Consider the following 23,144-nt stretch of genomic DNA (forward strand, 5'->3'; position numbering starts at 1 on the left):
CCTTTGGGAGTAAAACTACTCCAGCCTCTGCCTGACAGGATCCAAACACCACTGAAGCCAGGCAGGCCCTGGTGTGGGCTGGCAGGAGTCAGGTGTGGGCAGAGGGCAGAGCTTAACTAGAGCAGGCACCATGGCCTGGTTGGTAAAGAACCTGCCTAGTAAAGGGGAGATCCTTTGTTCAACTCCCAGTGGTACCTGCCTGCTGGCTTCAGGAACACGTGGTGTTGCCCCTCCCAGAGGACAGGACACTGGGCCAGACAGACCTTTGGCCTGACCCACAGTGGACATTTGGATGCTTTACATGATGCTGACAGGCACTGACCATAGAGGTGCCTGTCTCCATTGCAGTGTGAGTGCCCTGGGGTGGCACACTGTGCTCCAAGCACCACCCAGAGTCACCACTGCCACGTGGCATGAGACGTGTGACCTGGGCTTCCCAATGTGCTAGAAATTCCCAGCAATCCTCTGGCAAGGACCAAGGGCTGAGAGCAGAAGCCTGGCACTGCAAGCAAGGGGTTTGGGGTGAGTTTGAGGGACAAAGACACCGGGGGGATTGCCCTGTGTGGATTCATATCCTGCCAGCTGCAGAAATGCTGTTTGCCTGGTGGCCACCACTTGTGTGCTGAGCAGGTTTGTTACCAAACAAAGCCCCAGGTGGTCTTGTTATTACCCTCTTGATACTTAAATGCTCCAGTCTCACTGCACTTCTTCAAGGAGTTCCCTCACGCACCACCTGGGCTTTGCTGAGAGCCACCCATCCCATCCCCTGCACCTCTCTGCCTGGGCACATGGGGATGGGGGAACTGCGGGTGAGATGCCATGAGCAGAGACAGCAGAGTGTGGGGGAGGGAATGAGCCCTGCAGGAAATGACCCACACTCCTGAAGGGAGGGATGGGACAGACAGACAAAGGGGTGAGAACAGCGTTCCTTTTAATTTCATCTTTCCATGTGCAGAATTAATTGTATGTGCACCAAAGCATTTGCGGATGGACACCACCAATAAAAAACACTCGCTGCCAGCTGTGGGTGCTCTGCTAATCAGCTGGGCAGCATTTGAGGTGTCTGCTCCATGACCACTAAAGCGCTCAGCTTATCAGAAGCACTCGTGAGAAAAGAACGCTCCTGGGAGCTGCACTCTCTCATGCTCTCAGTGATGACAGCAACCCACAGACATGTGGATGGAGCTGCACTTTGATGAGACATGGATCCTGAGATGCTTCCAGTGAGGTGTGACAGGTGAGCACACCTGAGAGCCGTGCTGAGGCTGCTCTCAGTTATGCAGGATCTGGGCCGATATGGAAAAGTGAGAATGTGACATTGTTGCTCCTTTTGGTTCTCCCATATTTTTCTCGGCACAGTTAGGATCTGGCCTCCTGGAGTTGAGCTGGGGATAGTCTCCAAAAGGGGTATGTCCCCCACTAGGAGTGGGTAGGATGAAGAGCTCTTCTGTGGCGCTTCCCTTAGCTGAGACTGGCTAGACTGGGGCTGAGCTGTCCCCAGCCCATCTCAGCGTGGGGATTTCTCCGGCGGGATACAGGCACAACAGAAAGTTCCTCACTGGATGGGAACTCTGATCTAAAGCCCAAGTGAATTGCAGGCAGACAAAATCTGCCGGCCCTGCCCAACACAGTGCTGGAGGCTGGAATGATGACAGCAGGATGGGGAACAAGGGGAATACACCGAGTGACAAGGATTTGTGCAAGTAGCAAACCCAGGCAGCAGTCAGGCCCTGCTGGGTGTGCCCTGTACCTTGCTGCAGCGATAGGAGATGATTTGGACCATTTCCCAGCCACAGACATTCTGGATGGAGCCAGCCTCACTGGATATGTTGACGACGGCCGCCTTGCTGCAGCTCAGCCCTCTCTGGGGGCTTCCCTGGGCAGCCTGCTTCAGCAAGGGTACGAAGGCCTGGGCAGAGGGGAGAGCAGAGCAGGCGTGTGGTCAGAAAAGGAACCAGAGTTCTGCTCGTGAGGCCGGGCACCAGAATGGGGTGGGTCTCTGCTCTTTGCACTGATGCCCAGCCCCCGGCCAGCCCAGAAGCAGGAGCCTCGCCCAGGAAGGTGTGCGGAGCCATGGATCCTACTCATACCCTGTAGAGGCCAACAATGATCCCCAACTCATGTCCCTGCATTCACAGTCTTCATGCAAGGCAGATGGCGGGGGGGTCTGTAGCTCTCCACTGATGCCCACATGGGTCTGACCATGACCCACCTGCAGCTGTTCATCAAGGAGGGTTTGCCCAGGCAAGGGTACCCCCGACCATGGCAGTGGACTGTCAGGTACATACCCCACACAGCACAAACCTCCGTGACACGGGGCGGGGGCACCAGACACGACCGGGAGCTGCACGTGCCCAGTGGACCCCGACCTGCAACTGCGCAGTCACAGCCCTGGGCCCTACTCAAAGGTTTCGCGCAGGGAAAGCTGGTAACGTCAGCCCCACCCCCAGGGCACAGAGATTTGCACTGGGCTGGCAATAAACCAAAGGGGTTGTGTAGAGTTGCACGAGTGGGACTGAAGGGCAGAAGGAGACAGAAAGGCAAAATCTTCTTCTTCTTCTAGTCACACTGCATCAAACAATCACTCTGAAAAGCTCCAGCTGGGGCAGCACAGCCCATCCCCCGTGCCGTGAGAGACAGGGGATAACTCTGCCCCAGAGCTGGGCAACTCCTTGCTCCACCCCTGGGGTGCAAACAGGGAGAAAGGAGGACGTAGGGAGCACAGAGTGAAAGTGACGGGGGGGAGTCAGGCTGCGGGAGCAAGGACGGGGAGGACTCCAGGCTCTGCTGGTGGGACTCTGGCACTGGAGCTTGTGGGGAGAGAGGAAGGTAGATTGGTGGAGTCTGACCTGTGCAGCGCAGCAGGAACAGGAAGTGAAAGGGGGTTTTTCGTTCCTCTCATCCTCACTATCCTAACAGCAGCAACTCCAGCTTCTGTCGGGCACAATGTCTGTGCTGGGCAATGGGAAGGGGTTGTTGTGGGCAGCCCACCAGAGTGGGTTGGCCCCACAAAAGCTCATCACTTGGTAAATTGTGTTTGGTTGTCTTTAAAGTGCCGCAGGACGGCTTTTTGGTTGAAGACACAGACTAATACAGATACCTCTTTGCCAGAACCACACCTTGAATGCCGGGGGCACCATGGCTTAGCTGGCTAAAGCCCCTGTCTCGTAAATAGGAGATCCTCGATTCAACTCCCAGTCGTGCCTCATTGGACATCCTGGATGATGTTTTCCTACATCTGTCTGGAGAACCCAAGAGCCCTCCCTTGGCAATCCCAGTCATTCCTGGGGAAGGCAAAGGCTGCTGGGAGAGGAGCGTTGGGAAGAATCCAGTCACAGATGAGACCTCAGGCAAAGGCAGCTGGAACTGCTGTTGGGAAGGTGGCTCCTCTGGCTACAAAAACAGAGGCTGATCCTCCCAGCCCGGTGGTTCTCTGGAGCTGCCTCTGCACAGCCGGTGACAGTGTAACCTCCCCAGGTGGGGCCTCCCTTTGTTTGTCACTGACAAACCCCAAACGAGTTAGGAGAAAAGCCCCAGAGGCTCTGTGGCTCCCCTGGCCATGGACCTCCCAGGGAAGTGGAGATTAGGAAAGCAGCAGCCAGTGGAGCCGGGCCAAATCTTTCTGGCTGCCTCTCACCCGCTTTGCAGCACCTCTGGGCTGTGCTGGCGAGTTCAGAGAGCTGCAGGAAGCGGCTGTCATCGTTCTGGAGAAAAAAGTAAGAAACACCGACAGGTGGACAGCTGAGGTGGCTGCAGAGTGGGCCTGGGGAGCATGGGAGGAACCCCAAAGCCCTCTCTCTGTTACTAAGGCAGGGAGGGGATACCCTTGATTCTTGTTATTCACCAACAGGTCTGTGCAGCCCAGGGCTCGGCATTAAGTCCTGGGCCACTGAGCACTGGGGAATCCCATTCACAGCGTGTATTGCCTCCTGGCCCTCTCCAGACAGGTCACTGCTAACCAGATCCTGCCGCACATTTGTAACACAGACACAATTCCCTGAGCTGACAGGAGCTGCGTTCTGCCCTGTCTGTGGGACCAGCTCCTGCCCCAGACCTGCCTCTGCAGACACACCCCACGCAAGTGAGTAACAGGGAGAGTCTCACTCCCAGGAGCACACACCCAGCTCTGCCCCCCCAGTGGTAATTCCCCTCTCCCTCAGCTACCCCCAGTGCTGAACTGATGCACCCGCACTGCCTGGGAGCAGCCTGGGACCCTGGGAGCCTTCCTGTGGCTTCCCTTTGCTTCCCACTCAACATCTCCTTATCCTGCTGGGATCATAACCCCTGCAGGGACATCAATGGTGCAGGTGGAAACAGGGCAGGATCCTGCACCCACAAGTTGTCTCTGTTCTCACACAGCCCCTGGGCAGGGCCCAAGGTTTCAGCTGGTGACTGTGCAGTGCAGAGGGAGGAGGAATCCGGCTGCCAGAGGGGAGAGGTGGCAGGTGTGAGGGGAACCCGGGCAGGGCTCGTGGCTGAGGGAGGAGGGGAAAAGGGAAGTGGGAGGGGTGGCAGAGTCTGAGGGGACAAGGGGGATCAGGGCACTGGGGAGGGGCAGGAGAGACAGGATCTGAGGGACTCACTGCAGGGCCCAGGACAGCTGGCAAGGGGCAGCCGGGGTTGGGGGAACCCCCAGCTGGGCTCCGAGCAGTGGGGGATGGGTGAGAAAGTCTGAAAGGGGAGGCCAGGCTGGTTGGGGAGGGGAGGAAATCTCAGTCCAGTGGCCCTGTAGCTGCCTGTTGCTCCTTTCCAAGAAGGCCCCTTTGGAAGTCCTGCTCAGATAGCCAGAGCATTTTTCAAATAGCACCCAAGTCATGAGTTCAAGCCCCAGGTTGCCTGTTGAGAGCTGCTTTCTGTTGCCCTTCCCCTGAACCCTCTGGGCAGGAGAACAAAAGAGATGAGGGGAACAGGGTGAGTGGCTGGCAGGGAGCAGGCCAGAGTCACCACCCCAGGCTAAGGGAGGGGCTGCAGATTGGGTGTGGGTGAGGAGAGGATTCCCCATGTTCTCCACAAGGCAACACACACCTCATACAGGAGGGGACAGCGGGAACAATCTGCCAAGGTAACAAGCCTTCCCAACAGCTGCACTGGCTTTTTCTGCTCTCCATTACCTCCCCAGGCCTTCCAGGCTCACCTCAGAGAGACAGGCGAAGCCAGAGAAAGTTGAATGGCCCCTACAGTCCTCCTGCAGCTTGCTGTGATTGTACAGTGGTTAGTACTCTGCACTGTGGCTGCAGCAACCTTGCGTTGAATCCAAGTGGTAGCAGTAATAGCCCAGTGTTTGGGCAGTGCTGCTTTTAGTTCACCAGGAGGATGGTGAAATATTGAAATGCTTTACCTAGACAGGTGGTGCAATCTTCATCCCAAGAGGTTTCCAAGTCCTGGCTTGAGCAAGCCCTGGCTGGGATGATTTAGTTGGAGTTGGTCCTGTTTTAGGCAGAGGGCTGGACTGGATGACCTCCTGAGGTCCTTCCCAGCTCTAGGATTCTATGAGTCGAATCTAATCTCCACAGGAATGAGCCGGCACAGCTCAGTCTCTGGCTGGGGGAAGTGCCAGGGGCCACATGCTAAGGAAGCCCAGGGCAGAGAGAGGGAGTCCTGGGAGAAAAAGCAGCTCCAGAGAAGCAATGAGGGCACAGTGCATCCTGCCAGCTGAGGGCCTTAAACATTTCCATTTAAAACAAAGATTAACCTGCGTCATGTGCTGTAATGACCTAATGACCTAATCTTTCAGATGTTGCCAGTTCCCCTTTTCTAGGGAGCTTCCAGCACTGACCACAGTCTCCCCAGTACAGCAGTCACAGGACACCTGTCCTCTGGGTCTTCACTGGCCAAGGACCTTCCCCAACCAATGTGGACCATAAAAGCCCTGTGGTTGCCATGACAGTCTGAGCACTGGAGTAGGTCTGTTTTCGTCCAGAGGTGGGGGACAGTTTCTTACACCCCTGAGTGACACCACCTAATTCTCTAGCACAGACCTCTGCAAAGAGTCACCCCCTCTTGGGAGTTAAACTTCCCCAGCTCCTCTGTCTGACAGGATCTAAACTCCAGCAGAACGAAGCAGGCCCAGGTTGGGCTGGTGGGTGTCAGGTGAGGGCAGACAGGAGAGCTGGACTGGAGACAGGCACCATGGCCCAGCTGCTTAAAGCTATTGCCTTGTAAGCAGGGGGTCCTGGGTTTAATTCCCAGTGGTGCCTTGTTGCTGACTCTGCTTAGGGCACCTGGTGGTGGCCACTGGCAATAGACCAGATGTGGCCTTGTGCCTGTTAGATATGATCCTCAAAGTACATGTTGATGATTTCCATGATGCTGGCAGAGCTGCAAACAGCTCTGTGTTCCTGGTCCCTCCATGTGGCATGGCTGAGCCTCCTTAGCATTTCCCTTTCAAAAGTGTAGCCATGGCCCAAGGAAATGGCCCTTTTGATAGAGATTTCAGCATGCTGAGAATTACCTTTTTTTAAGCAAGTGTGAGGAGAGAGAATAAAGCTGGTGTTTAAACATTTGTATTTTCTGTAGTTGTTAAAGAAATTCTAGGCTTCTGTTATGCACACACACATTTCTTTGTTATAAGCTGTTGCAAATGTTCAGGCTGGAGCCTGGCTCTGCTCTTCTACTTTTCCCCACAGCTATGTCTGCACTGGAGAGTTTTTTTTCAAAAAAGCCGCAGCTCTTTCAAAAAGTCCTGTGGAGCATCTACACAGGAAGGCTGTGGCTCCACTGCCCAGCCCTTTTGGAAGTGGCATGGACATGTGGCCATTGGGAAATGCAAATGAGTTGCAGACTTAAATATTGCATGTCTCATTTGCATAATGACTCGGGACCTCAATTCTGGAAGAGCTGCTATTGAGAGTCCCAGTTGTGAGTGCAGCTGCTTCCCTCTCCTCCAGCAGCTGAGCCAGTAAAGGACTCCCCTCAATTTCTATTAGGTCCCCCATCCACATATGGAGGGGAAGCAGTGGCTTGAGGATGCAGCTTAGCAGAGGGCAAGATACACTGAATGGGAAAGGTGAGCTTCTGTAATGTAGTGGTTATCCCATTTGCCTAACACGCAAAAGGTCCCTGGGTCAAAACCAGGCAGAAGCAGGAGCATCTCTGTTCATCTCACTTTCTCTTATGCCCCTGAGGGCTCATCTCTTTCTCCTGTAGCCTCTCTCTCTGACAAGCCCAACACCCATGTGACAGAAGAAGTTGAACCAGACCCTGTTGTCCAGGAGGGGAGTCCAGCAGATGCATTGCTGCTGTTGCACAGAAGCTCTCTCCTGGCACGTACTTGAAGGGTTTTCCCTCACTGATTTCACTGGCTGGGAACCACAGAACTATCTTTGCCCCTCCTCCAACCGAAACTGTGCCAGGCAAGTGCCCCTGCCCTATCCCGCGTGTTCCCTCCCAGCCACAGCCTGCTCCTGAACCTGCCTCCCAGCAGCTCCCTACCTCACAGACAGGCCTGGCAGAGAAGGGGGCAATAAAGCCGGAGCTGCTGTGCTAACAGAGCAGCTGGAAAGGAGCAGAGCATGTCAGGAGGAGACACAAAAGCTGCAGACCCTGCCCATGGCCCTGCTCTGTACCCACCCAGCAGGGACACATGCACAGAGCTGGGGCAGGGCCCAGCCCCAGAGTAGAGAATGGTCATGGCCGGGCTGTGCTGCTCCCAGGTCAGGGCACCACAGGGCCCTGCTCGCCCCAGGAAGCAGCACTGCAGGGGACAGGAGTGAGCGTAGCCCTGTTGGGCCAAACCTGCCCATCCTGTGTCCCCGGCCAGACTTCCTGGCAGGGTTGAAGTTGGGACATATGGAAAAGTTCCAGGTATGTTGGGTGAAGTGGCCGAGTGGTGAAGGTGATGGACGGCTAATCCATTGTGCTCTGCAGGGTTTGAATCCCATCCTCACTGAGCCTTTATAGGCACCATCCTGCTGAGCTTTGTTGAGTTCCAGTCCTCTTGTGTGATGCTACTTCTAGCACGGCTGAGCCGGCTGCCTCCCAGCTCCTGTGCTGGGCAGACTCCAAGCACAGTTCAACTCTGTGAGGCTGAGCTGAGCTCTGGCTCCCGGGGATGAGATAATTTCATTTGCCTGACAAGGGCCCAGCCCATCTCCAGTGTCAGACCAACAGTGCTGCATTCACCTCAGTCAGAGTGCAGGGGTTCAGTGCCCTAGCCAGACAGAGTGGCAAGGTGGGGGCAGCCCTGGCTGAGCTGCAACCAGTGACATGGGCAGCTGCCTCTGAGGAAGGGCCTGTTCCCAAGGCTGAATCAGGCGCTCTGGTCCCTCCCAGCTCCTGGGCTGGGCAGTGCACAGCTGGGAAAAGAGCAGATACTTGCCAGAGGGGAATGAATGTTTCTCTGCCCCAACTGCAATAGGTTCTTCCACAGCACCAGCTAGAGGCCCTGAGGCAGGTCTCCATTCAACTGTGCCACCCTGGGCAAGCCCTGAGTTCTTCTGTGCTTCTCAGCAGCTGGGGAATGCCCCTTTGGGACACTTCTCCTACCCCACAGCTAAAAGGAGCCCCACTGTTAAGAGGCCCCACTTGGGGATCGCCCAATTTTCTACCACCTTGTGATGCTGGCCTCAGCATGCATGCTGCTTTGGGGGTGTGTTTGGTGGAGGGGAGAAGCCTCTGGCCACATGTAGTTATGGTCCTCCCATCTTCTTAAGCTGTCCTGAGGTGCTCTGTGGCATTAGAGCCATTCCATGGATGTGTCAGTACCAGCAGCTGCACCTCCAGGTGCCCAAAGGAGGACAGGTGAGCTGGGCTGCTGCCTGTAGCCATCAGCAAGACTGGGTCCATGTCTGAGAGTCCCTGTGGGAGTACTTTAATTGGGGGGGCTCAACTGAGCACCACAAAGGGTAACCCATTGCCCCCCATGCACACTCCCACCACTACGTGCAAACTGTACCCACCACTCACTGACTGCCCCCATCACCCACACACCAGCCCCACCACACACACAGACACACATTGCCCGCACCACCTGCTCACCGGACCCACACATAACACATTGGGGGGGGGGTGTGAAAAATGAAACTGCTTCCTTGTTAAACAACCTAAAAGCTCACATCTGAGCATGGAACATAACAACCACCAGCATAACTAACTATGTACAATGGGGGGATAACTATATACACTAACTATTTACATGGGAGGCCATGGGGCACATGGGACTTTCTGACGGTGAGGGTGCTGGTGGCTGTGGCCTTCTCCATGTGCTGCGGTGTGCCCAGGCCCTGGCATGTGGGGGTCATGCCCTGGGGGCGTGTGCCCTGTGGGGTTCATGCCTGACAGTCCACTGCCATGGTCTGGGAATGACCACTGGGCAGATGTCTGGCTGGAGCTGTAGGAGGGGACGTCCAGCACGCGCTCAACCTCCTCGCTGGATCACTTGGATGGTGGGGCGGATGGTCCCCGCTGTGGGGCTGGGCTCTGGTCCAGACTCAGACTTCATATCCTGCTGGGGCTCCTCAGCCATGGCGTCAAGGAAGGCCAGGGGACAGGAGGTGTCCCTGGGGCCCAGGGTGGCTATGAGCTCCCGGTAATAGGGGCAAGTGTTGGGGACAGCCACCAGACCAGACGGCCGAGTCCTGCACCCAGGCATAACCCTGCTACAACTCCTTGACCTTACTCTTGATATGGTGAGGCATGTGGGCAGGGTGACCACAGGTGGTCAGGCCCTTGGCCAGCTGGGTGAACACTTCTGCATTCCATTGTTTGCTTCCCATTACGTGGAGCACGTCCTCCTCACTCCAGAGGTCACAGAGCTCAGACTCAGTGCAGGACGGGCCCCACTTCCTGTTCCAATGGCTGGAGGCCTGAGAGCCATGGGATGGCCTGGTGGGGGAGCCCTGGGGGCACTCAGGGGCTGGCTGACATCTGGTCTCTGGAGGAGCACCTCATGGTATGGCTGCTGCCTGCATGGTCTCAGCTTCCTGATTGAGGGTTTCCAGGTCCTTGCAGCTTTAAGAGCTGATTCCTGCCATGGCAGACCCCACAACTTCCAAGTAGAGGGCTGCAGAATGTCAACCCCAATCCTCCTTGTTCTGTCTTTGTTTGTACTAGAGCCAAGGAGAAGAACACACATTTCCTGCCAGAGGCCGGGACAACAGTGAAAAGTGTTTGTTAGGCTGAGAACAGTAGTGCAAGAATGGAAGCACCCAGCATGGGGCTTGAACCCATAACCCTGAGATTAAGGGTCTCATGCTCTACCAACTGAGCTAGCCGGGCCACAAACAAAACACTCCATACAGCCTATCACAGAGTAGAAAGAGTCAAATGTGCCTGTCAGCTGGGCAAAAGTGAAATGTGCTCACAAGGGCCGGACTCCAGTCTTTGTTATCTGGGCTGCAGGAGGTGAGATGCAAAGAAAACAGGCTGTTGGAGTGAATCTTGGCCAAGCTTCTCACTGGTGCTGCTACATCTCCCGAACACCTCACACACCTAGGGCAATTTCTGCACAACAAATGAATGCTGACACCATTGATCTCAGCGCAGAGCCGGTGCAGTCAGTAGAACACGTGTCTTTTTCATAAAGACTGAACACGCATTTGCAGAGAGTTTTCTGTGGGAAATTGCCTGTTAGTGACTCTCCAGAGCAAGGGGCATTCGTGGCTCACAGACTGTTGTGCTTCACAACAATGGGCAATGGGTCGAGAAAGCAGGACCCTGATTCATTCACTCTTCAGTTCCACTGGGGAGGGCAGCACCTTAACCGAGTGTTTTCCCTGCCTTCAATTTGCTCAGCATCAGCTGGGTCAGGCTCTGACCTGCCCCAGGTGAACGTCGGTCGTCCCGCGCAGTTAGTCAAGAGGGAAGGAGAACGGGACAAAGAGGCTCCTTCTCATGCTCATTTTCCTCACCCTGGTTCCTCTCCAGCCTCATGGGCAGAGCGGAGGAAGGAGACTCCCTGTGGGGAAGCCCCGGGGGTGTCTGAGATGGCCCCAGCCCTGCAGCCTGTCCCACATGGCTGGTGTCAGGGACCCTCTATGAGGTCATCACCTTCCAACTTCTTTTAACCAATCGGCTGAGGTGCTGTAAAAGGCCCTTGTGATGTCACTCCCACACCTACCCCTGGCCAGCAGGGCTCATGTCCTGCCCCTGGCAGCCCCTTTGCATGGCTGAGCTGCTACCCCTGTGTCACCCCCACTCTCTCAGGGACATTCTGGGGCTCTAGCCGGCTGCTCATGGGAACAGCAGAGGCTGCTCTGTGCCACAGGCTCTTTGCAGAGATCATCTCATCTGACGCCCCTGCAGATCACAGGTCTCCTGTATGGTGCAGTCGGGAGTGTGGCACCAAAGCGCACACCAGACAGGCACTTGGTCTGCATTGGAAGGCGCCCAGGGCTAGAGAAAGCCCCACGCCCCTGGGGTGTTTGGAGGACATTAACGCAGTGACAGGAAGGGAAAGGACCCAAAGTCCACACTTGTGGGTCTGTATCATAATTCACATGCAGAACATCTCTGTGCTCAGGTCTGCACATTGCACAATTTTATTTCTCTCTCAAGCTTAAATTTAATTCTTTGAGCAGTGAGTTCTACAATCCCTAATCTGGCCAGAGTAATGACCAATAGATAGATAGATAGATAGATACCAAACATCAGTCAATCAATCTATTGAATTGGGAATACAGCTACAAATGATAAAATTCCTTCCCTTTAATTTTAGTTAACTTGAATTCCCCTTTAATTGCAGCAAGGGAGGTTGGAGATTCGGAGATATTTCCTGTCAGGGCAGTTGAGCACTGGAATAAATTGCCTTGGGTAAGGGCAAAATCTCCATCTTTGGAGATATTTTAGAATTTGGATAAATATAAAAAAGGAAACTTTTTACATTGGTCCCCACTTTTCATCCCTGAAATGAGCAGCTCCCCCACAACCTGTCTCATGTCATCGGAACCTACAGAAATGTCAGTGATGTTCATATGTATAAAAGCCTGTTTGGGCGTGTGTAAGAAAACAAGTCTGTAGAATGGAAAAACGCCCAACCCTGGGCGCCTCCCAGTGCAGACCAAGTGCCTGTCTGGTGTGCGCTTTGGTGCCACACTCCCGACTGCACCATACAGGAGCCCTGTGATCTGCAGGGGCGTCAGATGAGATGATCTCTGCAAAGAGCCTGTGGCACAGAGCAGCCTCTGCTGTTCCCATGAGCAGCCGGCTAGAGCCCCAGAATGTCCCTGAGAGAGTGGGGGTGACACAGGGGTAGCAGCTCAGCCATGCGAAGCGGCTGCCAGGGGCAGGACATGAGCCCTGCTGGCCAGGGGCAGGTGTGGGAGTGACATCACAAGGGCCTTTTACAGCACCTCAGCCGATTGGTTAAAAGACCTTGGAAGGTGATGACCTCATAGAGAGTCCCTGACACCAGCCATGTGGGACAGGCTGCAGGGCTGGGGCCATCTCAGACACCCCCGGGGCTTCCCCAAAGGGAGTCTCCTTCCTCAGCTCTGCCCATGAGGCTGGAGAGGAACCAGGGTGAGGAAAATGAGCATGAGAAGGAGCCTCTTTGTCCCGTTCTCCTTCCCTCTTGACTAACTGAGCTGGACGACTGACGTTCACCTGGGGCAGGTCAGAGCCTGATCCAGCTGATGCTGAGCAAATTGAAGGCAGGGAAAACATTCGGTTAAGGTGCTGCCCTCCCCATTGGATGAATGAATGAATGAATCAGGGTCCTCCTTTCCACTCCCAGAGCTCATAGTTGTGAAGCACAACAGTCTGTGACCACTAATTTCTATTTCTATTTCCCTTTCTCTGGAGAGTCACTGACAGGCAATTTACCACAGAAAACTCTCTGCAAATGTGTGTTCACTCTTTATGAAAAAGACACGTGTTCTACTGACTGCACCGGCTCTGCGCTGAGATCAATGGTGTCAGCATTCATTTGTTGTGCAGAAATTGCCGTAGGTGTGTGAGGTGTTCGGGAGATGTAGCAGCACCAGTGAGAGGCTTGGCCAAGATTCACTCCAACAGCCTGTTTTCTTTGCATCTCACCTCCTGCAGCCCAGATAACAAAGACTGGAGTCCGGCCCTTGTGAGCACGTTTGACTTTTGCCCAGCTGACAGGCACATTTGACTCGTTCTACTCTGTGATAGGCTGTATGGAGTGTTTTGTTTGTGGCCCGGCTAGCTCAGTTGGCAGAGCATGAGACTCTTAATCTTAGGGTCATGGGTTCAAGCCCTATGCTGGGCACATCTGTTCTTGCACTACTGTTCTCAGCCTAACAAACAGTTTTCACTGTTGTCCCGGCCTCTGGCAAGAAATGTGTGTTCTTCTCCTTGGCTCTAGTACAAACAAAGACAGTACAAGGAGGATTGGGGTTGACATTCTGCAGCCCTCTACTTGGAAGTAGTGGGGTCTGCCATGGCAGGAATCAGCTCTTAAAGCTGCAAGGACCTGGAAACCCTGAATCAGGAAGCTGAGACCATGCAGGCAGCAGCCATACCATGAGGTGCTCCTCCAGAGACCAGATGTCAGCCAGCCCCCTGAGTGCCTCCAGGGCTCCCCCACCAGGCCATCCCATGGCTCTCAGGCCTCCAGCCATTGGAACAGGGAGTGGGGCCCTTCCTGCACTGACTCTGACCTCTGTGTCCTCTGGAGTGAGGAGGAGGTGCTCCACGTCATGGGAAGCAAACAATGGAATGCAGAAGTGTTCACCCAGCTGGCCAAGGGCCTGACCACCTGTGGTCACCCTGCCCACATGCCTCACCATATCAAGAGTAAGGTCAAGGAGTTGTAGCAGGGTTATGCCTGGGTGCAGGACTCGGCCATCTGGTCTGGGGGCTGTCCCCAACACTTGCCCCTATTACCGGGAGCTCATAGCCACCCTGGGCCCCAGGGACACCTCCTGTCCCCTGGCCTTCCTTGACGCCATGGCTGAGGAGCCCCAGCAGGATATGAAGTCTGAGTCTGGACCAGAGCCCAGCCCCACAGCGGGGACCATCCGCCCCACCATCCAAGTGATCCAGCGAGGAGGTTGAGCGCGTGCTGGACGTCCCCTCCTACAGCTCCAGCCAGACATCTGCCCAGTGGTCATTCCCAGACCATGGCAGTGGACTGTCAGGCATGAACCCCACAGGGCACACGCCCCCAGGGCATGACCCCCACATGCCAGGGCCCGGGCACACCGCAGCACATGGAGAAGGCCACAGCCACCAGCACCCTCACCCTCAGAAAGTCCCATGTGCCCCATGGCCTCCCATGTAAATAGTTAGTGTATATAGTTATCCCCCCCCCCCTTTGTACATAGTTAGTTATGCTGGTGGTTGTTATGTTCCATGCTCAGATGTGAGCTTTTAGGTTGTTTAACAAGGAAGCAGTTTCATTTTTCACACCCCCCCCCAATGTGTTATGTGTGGGTCCGGTGAGCAGGTGGTGCAGGCAATGTGTGTCTGTGTGTGTGGTGGGGCTGGTGTGTGGGTGATGGGGGCAGTCAGTGAGTGGTGGGTACAGTTTGCACGTAGTGGTGGGAGTGTGCATGGGGGGCAATGGGTTACCCTTTGTGGTGCTCAGTTGAGCCCCCCCAATTAAAGTACTCCCACAGGGACTCTCAGACATGGACCCAGTCTTGCTGATGGCTACAGGCAGCAGCCCAGCTCACCTGTCCTCCTTCGGGCACCTGGAGGTGCAGCTGCTGGTACTGACACATCCATGGGATGGCTCTAACGCCACAGAGCACCTCAGGACAGCTTAAGAAGATGGGAGGACCATAACTACATGTGGCCAGAGGACTTCCATAAAGAGCCCCCCCCCAACCCGCTGGGCTTCTCCCCTCCACCAAACACACCCCCAAAGCAGCAGGCATGCTGAGGCCAGCATCGCAAGGTGGTAGAAAATTGGGCGATCCCCAAGTGGGGCCTCTTAACAGTGGGGCTCCTTTTAGCTGTGGGGTAGGAGAAGTGTCCCAAAGGGGCATTCCCCAGCTGCTGAGAAGCACAGAAGAACTCAGGGCTTGCCCAGGGTGGCACAGTTGAATGGAGACCTGCCTCAGGGCCTCTAGCTGGTGCTGTGGAAGAACCTATTGCAGTTGGGGCAGAGAAACATTCATTCCTCTCTGGCAAGTATCTGCTCTTTTCCCAGCTGTGCACTGCCCAGCCCAGGAGCTGGGAGAGACCAGAATCCCTGATTCAGCCTTGGGAACAGGCCCTTCCTCAGAGGCAGCTGCCCATGTCACTGGTTGCAGCTCAGCCAGGGCTGCCCCCACCTTGCCACTCTGTCTGGCTGGGGCACTGCACCCCTGCACTCTGGCTGCAGGGGACTGAGGTGAGTGTAGCACTGTTGTTCTGACACTGGAGATGGGCTGGGCCCTTGTCAGGCAAATGAAATTATCTCATCCCCGGGAGCCAGAGCTCAGCTCAGCCTCACAGAGTTGGCCTGTGCTTGGAGTCTGCCCAGCACAGGAGCTGGGAGGCAGCCGGCTCAGCCGTTGTAGACGTAGCATCACACAAGAGGACTGGAACTCAACAAAGCTCAGCAGGATGGTGCCTATAAAGGCTCAGTGAGGATGGGATTCAAGCCCTGCGGAGCACAATGGATTAGCCGTCCGTCACCTTCACCACTCGGCCGCCTCACCCAACGTGCCTGGAAATTTTTCATATGTCCCAACTTCAGCCCTGCCAGGAAGTCTGGCCGGGGACACGGGACGTGCAGGTTTGGCCCAACAGGGCTACGCTCACTCCTGTCCCCTGCAGTGCTGCTTCCTGGGGTGAGCAGGGCCCTGTGGTGCCCTGGCCTGGGAGCAGCACAGCCCGGCCATGACCATTCTCTACTCTGGGGCTGGGCCCTGCCCCAGCTCTGTGCATGTGTCCCTGCTGGGTGGGTACAGAGCAGGGCCATGGGCAGGGTCTGCAGCTTTTGTGTCTCCTCCTGACATGCTCTGCTCCTTTCCAGCTGCTCTGTTAGCACAGCAGCTCCAGCTGGATTGGCCCCTTCTCTGCCAGGCCTGTCTGTGAGGTAGGGAGCTGATGGGAGGCAGGTTCAGGAGCAGGCTGTGGCGGGGAGGGAACACGTGGGATAGGGCAGGGGCACTTGCCTGACACAGCTTCGGTTGGAGGAGGGGCAAAGATAGTTCTGTGGTTCCCAGCCAGTGAAATCAGTGAGGGAAAACCCTTCAAGTACATGCCAGGAGAGAGCTTCTGTGCACGAGCAGCAATGCATCTGCTGGGCTCCCCTCCTGGACAACAGGGTCTGGTTCAACTTCTTCTGTCACATGGGTGTTGGGCTTGTCAGAGAGAGAGGCTACAGCAGAAAGAGATGAGCCCTCAGGGGCATAAGAGAAAGTGAGATGAACAGAGATTCTCCTGCTTCTGCCTGGTTTTGACCCAGGGACCTTTTGCGTGTTAGGCAAACGTGATAACCACTACACTACAGAATCTGTACTGGAGCTTTGGTGCTATCTTGCCCTCTGCTAAATTGCATCCTCAAGTCACTGCTTGCCCTGCCACATGCGGATGGGGGAACCTTTTGGAAATTGAGGGGAGTCCTTTACCGGCTCAGCTGCTCGAGGAGAGGGAAGCAGCTGCACTCACAACTGGGACTTTCAATATCAGCTCTTCCAGAATTGAGGTCCCAAGTGGTTATGCAAATGAGACATGCAATATTTAAGTCTGCACCTCATTTGCATTTCTTATTGGCCATATTTCCATGCCACTTCCAAAAGGGCTGGGCAGTGGAGCCACAGCCTTCCTGTGTAGCTGCTCCACAGGACTTTTTGAAAGAGCTGCGGCTTTTTTGAAAAAAGAGCTCTCCTGGGCAGACATAGCTGTGGGGAAAAAAGTAGAAAAGCAGAGCCAGGCTCCAGCTGAAACATTTGCAACAGCTGATAACAAAGAAATGTGTGTGTGCGTAACAGAACACTAGAATTCTTTTAACAACTACAGAACATACAAATGTTTAAACTCCAGTTTTCTTCTCTCTCTTCACACTTGCTTCAAAAAAAGTAATTCTCAGCACACTGAAATGTCTATCAAAAGGTTCCCATAAGAGCTATTTACTTGGGCTATGGCTTCACTTTTGAAAGGGAAATGCTGATGAGGCTCTGCCATTCCACACAGAGGAGCCCGGAGCACTGAGCTTTTAGCAGCCCTCCCCACATAAAGGAAAACACCCACATGTATTTTGGGGGGTCATAGCTAACACACACAAGGCCACATCCTGTCCACAAACAGGGGACCCCATGAAGGCACCACTGGGAGTTGAACCCAGGATCCCCTGCTTACAAGGCAGGTGCTTTAACCAGCTAAGCCATGGTGCCTGCATCTAAGCAAGCTCTTCTGTCTGCCCACACCTGACTCCCACCAGCCCCACCTGGGCCTGCTTCGCTCTGCTGGAGTTTCGATCCTGTCAGACAGAGGAGCTGGGGAAGTTTAACTCCCAAGGGGGGTGACTCTTTGCACAGGTCTGTGCTCAAGAATTAGGTGTTGTCACTCAGGGGTGTAAGAAACTGTCCCCCACCTCCGGAAGAAAACAGACCTACTCCAGTGCTCAGACTGCCATGGCAACCACAGGGCCTTCATGGTCCACATTGCTTGGGGAAGGGCATTGGCCAGTGAAGACCCAGAGGACAGGTGTCCTGTGACTGCTGTACTGGGGAGACTGTGGTCAGTGCTGGAAGCTCCCTATAAATGGGGAACTGGCGACATCTGAAAGATTAGGTAATCATAGCCCATGACGCAGGTTAACCTTTGTTTTAAACGGAAATGTTTAAGGCCAAGGAGGCCGGGGTCCAGCAGCTTTCGAACCCAAATGGGCTGTTTCTTTGCAGGGGGCAAATGTAGGAAATGGAAGGGGGCACTGGAGAAGCTTAGCTCCTGGCTTGACACTGCCTTGGAAAAGAAGGAAAAAAGACCCCACTTCTGTTGGAGAACGTGGGCATTTATCCCAAAGCCTCTCGCATGCTTAGTGAGCGCTCTACCAATTCAGCAAATTCCCCTGTGTCTGAGCATAATTTCTGACTCACCGATCTTATTCCAGAGGCCAAAACATCCCAGTGGCCGCCCATGGCTACGGCAAAGGGTGCAAAGGCTGTGTTTGCACAGCAGTGTTGTTCCTGAATAAGCGGTTCCAGAAGAGGTATTCCAGAGATGTTGATTCCGATATAGCGCAGCTGCGCACAACGTGGAGTTTGAAGTACTGCTCTGCTATTTTGACATTCAACATCTACAAAAAATGGAGCCGGTTTTGAAGCTCCTGTTTCAAAATAGCTATTTGAACTAGCTCCAATCATTATCCCAGGAGATGCCCAGCCAAGACTCTGCTCTCTCTCTCTCTCTTGCTCTGTCTCCTTTGAGCTTCTGGCCTTAGGCAGGAAAAGTCTCTTCTTGTCCTCAGTTCTAGAGATGAAAAATTGGGATCTCTGTCACCCTCAGAGAGCAGAAGAGGATTTTCTTCTCTTCAGTTCAATCCCCACATGCCCCGAGAGGGCAGAAAACAACCCTTTGCCAGCTCACTGTCCTCCTCAGCACTCTGTCGTGTTTTGCCTTTCCACATCAGCTCCATTTGTGCCCTGGACCTATATATGATCTTCACATAGCCAGGAAAGGAGGAGCTCTGAATTTGAGCTATTCACTTACACAAGGACAAGGGTTCGAGCACTCTGCCACTTGAGCTAACTCCTCTGCCTGGGAGCCCCAAAACAATTTGGGAGGCCAGGCTGGCAAAACCTGCGATGGCAGCATCCGGGTTCCCAAGCTGCACAAGCCTCTGGAGGAGCAGGGCATTGATTGCATGGACAACCTGCAGGGGAAGGACATGAGAGAGCACTGGTGAGGGGTGTGCGGGGTGTGCCTGGCCCTCACCCCCGGGCTTCTGACTGCTGCTACGCTGCCTGTCAGTGCTTCAAAGTCAGCAGCTTTGAAGTTCCCAAGGTGGCCATTACGATTATGAAGTGCTACATATGCATCACAGCACCTCATTAGCCTCCTCCAGCATGCGTGCTTAGCACGCCCCATTGGAAGGAGGGGGCTTGTATGGAAGCACCCAGAGAGGAGTTACTGACACTGAACGCAAACCCAGCAATACCTGTTGGATGACATGGCATCCGTAAGTAGGTTCTCCCCTTCTTCTTTGTAATCACTGCTGAGGCTCCAGGCAGATGGGAGAAAGGTGCCCTTCACGCACAAATCACCTGCGTCCCTTAGCAGCGGTAGCTCTGTGGGTGGGAGAAGCCAGGTCTGTGGGAGGCAGCTGTAGGGTGCACCTGGAGAGAGAAAGTAACAGAGAGAAAGCCTTGCTAGTCTGTATACTATCCAAACAAAAAAGCAGTGAAGTAGAACTTGAAAGATTAACAAAATAATTTCTCAGGTGAGCTTTCATGGGACAGACCCACTTCTTGAGACCACAGCCAGACTGGAACAGACTCAATATTTCAGGCATAGGGAACCAAAAACAGCAATCAAAGTTGACAACTTCAAACTCTCTCAGACAAGGAGTTAAGGGGAACAAAACAGACATCAAAACATTCCTGATTCACAAACCAGTTAGTGTACATTTTAATGGAGTGGGCCAGTCTGTTAATGACTTAAGAGTTTGCATCTTGAAGAAAAATTTTCAGTCTGCTTTGGAAAACGAGACTGCTGAACTCTTTTGTATTCAAATTCGACACATTAACATGTGGTTTGAACTGGGATGCAAATTTTCTGAGATACTATTGGGGCTCTTTTGTATCTTTGGCTTCATGTAACTCTTGACTCCCACGCCCCCATTACTCTCTGATTTGCTGACCTTGATAATAATTTTTTTCTGATTTGTCAACCTTGATTACTATTTTTGGTTCTTCGTGCCTTAAATATTGAGTGTGTTCTGCTATGTCTCTGGTCTGAAGAAGTGGGTCTGTCCCACAAAAGCTCACCTAATAAATTATTTTGTTCGTCTTTAAAGTGCTACTTTACTGCTTTTTTGTTCCAGAGAGAGAAAGTTTAATTAAACTCCATTTGTAAAAGCACTCTGGACATGGGGAGGAAAAGGAGCTGGGGAAGCCGGGTTTGTCCTACAGGGGCCTGAAGATCAACGACTCAAAAGAGAGTGTCTGTCACTTGCGTACAGAGGAACGGCAAAGCCCAGGGCAGGAAGAGGAGAGTGCTTGTGCTGCCAGCGGGAGAGAGCTCACTCCATCAGTCTCCTCAGGCTGAAGGCAGGTAGTAACAAGAGTCTCTTGGGTACCCACAGCTTTGAGTCTCTTCCTTTCCCACAGTGGCCTATTTTCATGATCTGCTTCTTCTCAAGCAACCCCTTTCTCCTTCTCCACAGCCCAACTTCTGTCTGATACCCACAGGATGTGGCCACACGAGCCTCTCTTTTGCAGGGGCTGTGGGAGTGCGCCACTTCAGAAGATGCTGTGATGTGGGGGTGTGTGTGTGTGTGTGTGTGTGTGTATGTGAGTGGCTCACAGAGGGTGTGCGGCTCCTGTTGAGGGTAACCTGGTGACCAGGTAACACCTTTGAACTGCAGACAAAGGGGGAGGTGGAGCCCAAGGATTTTAAATTGAAAGTGGGAGTTGGGAAGCAGTTAAGTCTGGGCTGGAAGGGAGAGAGACAAAGGAGGGAGCAAGGCCCCAGCTCTGGGGGCCCTCAGGGCCTCCTCTCCCCAGCATGGATTGGACTGGCTGTCTCTGCCTGCTGTACTGACTCTTCTGTAAGACCCTGTGTCCTGTCAGCTAATAAATGTGCTCTTCTCCTGCTGAGTAAGAGTCACTCCTGCCTGCAGAGCTTCAGGAAACCTAAAGCACACCACAGATCTGAATGAGGTCATGATATGAACATGCAACAACTCATTGGCATAAATGGAACCTCCTGCCCTTCAGGGAGCACCCCTGGCACAGAATTGCTCAAGCCACCCTGTCTGGTTTTGAAAGCTCACATTATTCCTTACCTTGAGACTGACAGGAGAGGAAGAAGGCTTCACCCCAGGTGGGATTTGAACCCACAATCCTTGGCTTAGAAGGCCAATGCCTTATCCATTAGGCCACTGGAGTACACAAGTAAGGAGAAGTAATGAGGGATAAAATTCTCTCCAAAATGTACCTTTCTTACCTTGGAAGACAAAAAAATTGCTCTTTCTTTGTGTTAGTTCTTTCTTTGCTGTGAATCTGAGAAACGTCCAGGGACTAACTCTGCAGTAGCAACAAAGGAGTGACCCACACCCAGCTAGATGTTAAGTTACCATCCCTGGCCATTCACCAGGAAGGGACATGTAGGCAACAGGTTCACAATTGCCATGAAAGGCAGCTGCTCAATGGGCTGGACGCCCTGAGGTGCCTGGCTCTGAGACACACTGAGGATCTTCCTGGCACCCAGAGGAGCGTGTAAAGTAAGGGACATTGACAGGATCATTTCTCCTCTCTTCCTGTACCTACACTGAAGGCAGCAACAATGTTGGAAAGACAAAGAAGCCTTTGACGTGGCCTAATTGGAAAAGCATCCCAGGAAGCACAAACTGCTGGAAGTTATGCGGAAGGGAAACCTTCCAATCTGGCTCAGCGTGAGCACTTTTAGGAATTAGACTGGAATTTCTCTTTTCTTTCTCTTGTCACAGTTCTGGACTCCTGAACCAATATCACCTCGAAACAGACGCAACTGATATTTTTGTGGGGAATAAATCTCAGCTACTGGAGTTTTGATTGACATTTGGGGAGCCCGTGTGAGGAAACATGCAGGGAACTGGGCTTTTTCACCTCGTGAGATCCCTTCCACTTCTAGTACTCTATGAAAGAGACTGGAGGATAGTCACCCCTTTGATTTACTGAGGGACTCATGAAGGAGCTCAGTCTGATAAGAGGGTCTACAGCTGTGTAATGTAAGTCTTTTGTCAGAATGAGTCGGGAGCAACCAGGGTCTGTTTCAACAATGAGGGGTCCCTTTTCATCCATCTCACATAGAACCAGCTGGAGTCCCCACCCAGAAGCCTGGGAAATTTGCACAGCCCTGGGTGCCTCGCAGGGGCAATGCTTCCCCACTCACAAGCACAGAGTCTGAGTGTAGAAAATGAGCTTTTAATGAAAGAGGCAGAAAAGTCATATGGCATAAGCTTGGGAAAATACCACACCCAGAGTTCACAACCAAGCCTCAAGTAAGTATCCCAGCTCAAGCAGATGGAGCAGTGCCCTTTGCCTCTCAGGCTCAGCCGTCCTATACTGGAAAGAGCCAATCCACACACCCAAACTTTCTCCCTACCCACTTCAAATGCCCCACTTGCAAGTCTTCCCAGTCCCTGCACTCCCTGACACATCACTTTCGACTTGTCTACACTCGCCCCTTCATAAAACGAAACAGTAAGAAGGGACATTTGAATAATAGGTGGTTCTTTCGACAGCGCCCCCCTCCCCCCACAGATGGTACAAGATTCGAAAGTGGCACTTTTCAATCGCCTTGTGCTCCATTATGCTTATGAGGCACTGCACGTTGATGGCAGCACCTCATTATCATCTTCCGACCTCACTCATTACCATGCCCCTTCCGAAAGGAGCAGGCTAGTGTAGACATGGCCCTTGCTGCATTCCCTCTCTGAACTGGAGGTAACGCAACCTTTGTGCTGGACCGGCGTTCCGCATCCCCTGCCAGCTGCCCATCCGCCGCTCACACCTGCTGGCTGCTTCTCACACCAGATGTCCCTCTCCTGTCTTGTGGGTTTTGCAATAGACAGAACCCTGTGTTTGAAGCACTCCAGGGCTTCAGCTACCAGCTCATAGGGGATTTCAGTTCACAGTGGTATTCAGCTCTGCATCGAGGTGCAGCATCTCCGTATTCACCAGGATGAATTCTAGCAGAATAGTTATTGACCCATTTTTAGGTCCACCTTCTAACAGCAGGGGGAAGAAATAGTCAAACCAGTTTTACCGCTGTATAGCCCAAAGGCTTCCAGCAAGCTGAATCAACCACTATTCCAACCCTTTTTCACTTCATAATGTTTCCATGAAGGGATCCCTCTGTAATCCATATCTGACACAGCAGTCATGAGTGCCCTGTAGCCCACAACAACTTCAAGCACTGATGAGATTCCACAATTCTTACATTGGGTAAAGTCATAAAATGTGACTTTCCAACAACAAGCTATTTACAAGAGATGAAAACGCTTTGCTTCACTTGATCCCATCAGGCTTTGTTTTCAAGGCATTACATGGGCCCACCTTTACATTTTCATGCCAATGATCTCTGAAGAACACATTCCCCAA

General features: G+C 53.4%; 5 non-coding genes across 5 annotated transcripts; 1 reads left to right on the forward strand and 4 right to left on the reverse strand.

Moving 5' to 3' along the window:
- Positions 1–10,142: 10,142 nt before the first annotated feature.
- Positions 10,143–10,215, reverse strand: TRNAK-CUU (transfer RNA lysine (anticodon CUU)). The gene has a single exon. It is a non-coding gene; the product is annotated as a tRNA-Lys (tRNA).
- A 2,883-nt stretch (positions 10,216–13,098) lies between these two features.
- TRNAK-CUU (transfer RNA lysine (anticodon CUU)) lies at positions 13,099–13,171 on the forward strand. Its single transcript has one exon. It is a non-coding gene; the product is annotated as a tRNA-Lys (tRNA).
- Positions 13,172–16,279: 3,108 nt separating this feature from the next.
- On the reverse strand, positions 16,280–16,352 carry TRNAV-AAC (transfer RNA valine (anticodon AAC)). Its single transcript has one exon. It is a non-coding gene; the product is annotated as a tRNA-Val (tRNA).
- Positions 16,353–17,157: 805 nt separating this feature from the next.
- Positions 17,158–17,231, reverse strand: TRNAT-UGU (transfer RNA threonine (anticodon UGU)). The gene has a single exon. It is a non-coding gene; the product is annotated as a tRNA-Thr (tRNA).
- A 3,644-nt stretch (positions 17,232–20,875) lies between these two features.
- On the reverse strand, positions 20,876–20,948 carry TRNAR-UCU (transfer RNA arginine (anticodon UCU)). The gene has a single exon. It is a non-coding gene; the product is annotated as a tRNA-Arg (tRNA).
- Positions 20,949–23,144: the final 2,196 nt, after the last annotated feature.

Source organism: Carettochelys insculpta, unplaced genomic scaffold (genome assembly GCF_033958435.1).
Source record: "Carettochelys insculpta isolate YL-2023 unplaced genomic scaffold, ASM3395843v1 scaffold_0035, whole genome shotgun sequence".
In the NCBI taxonomy this organism is placed as follows: Eukaryota; Metazoa; Chordata; order Testudines; family Carettochelyidae; genus Carettochelys; species Carettochelys insculpta.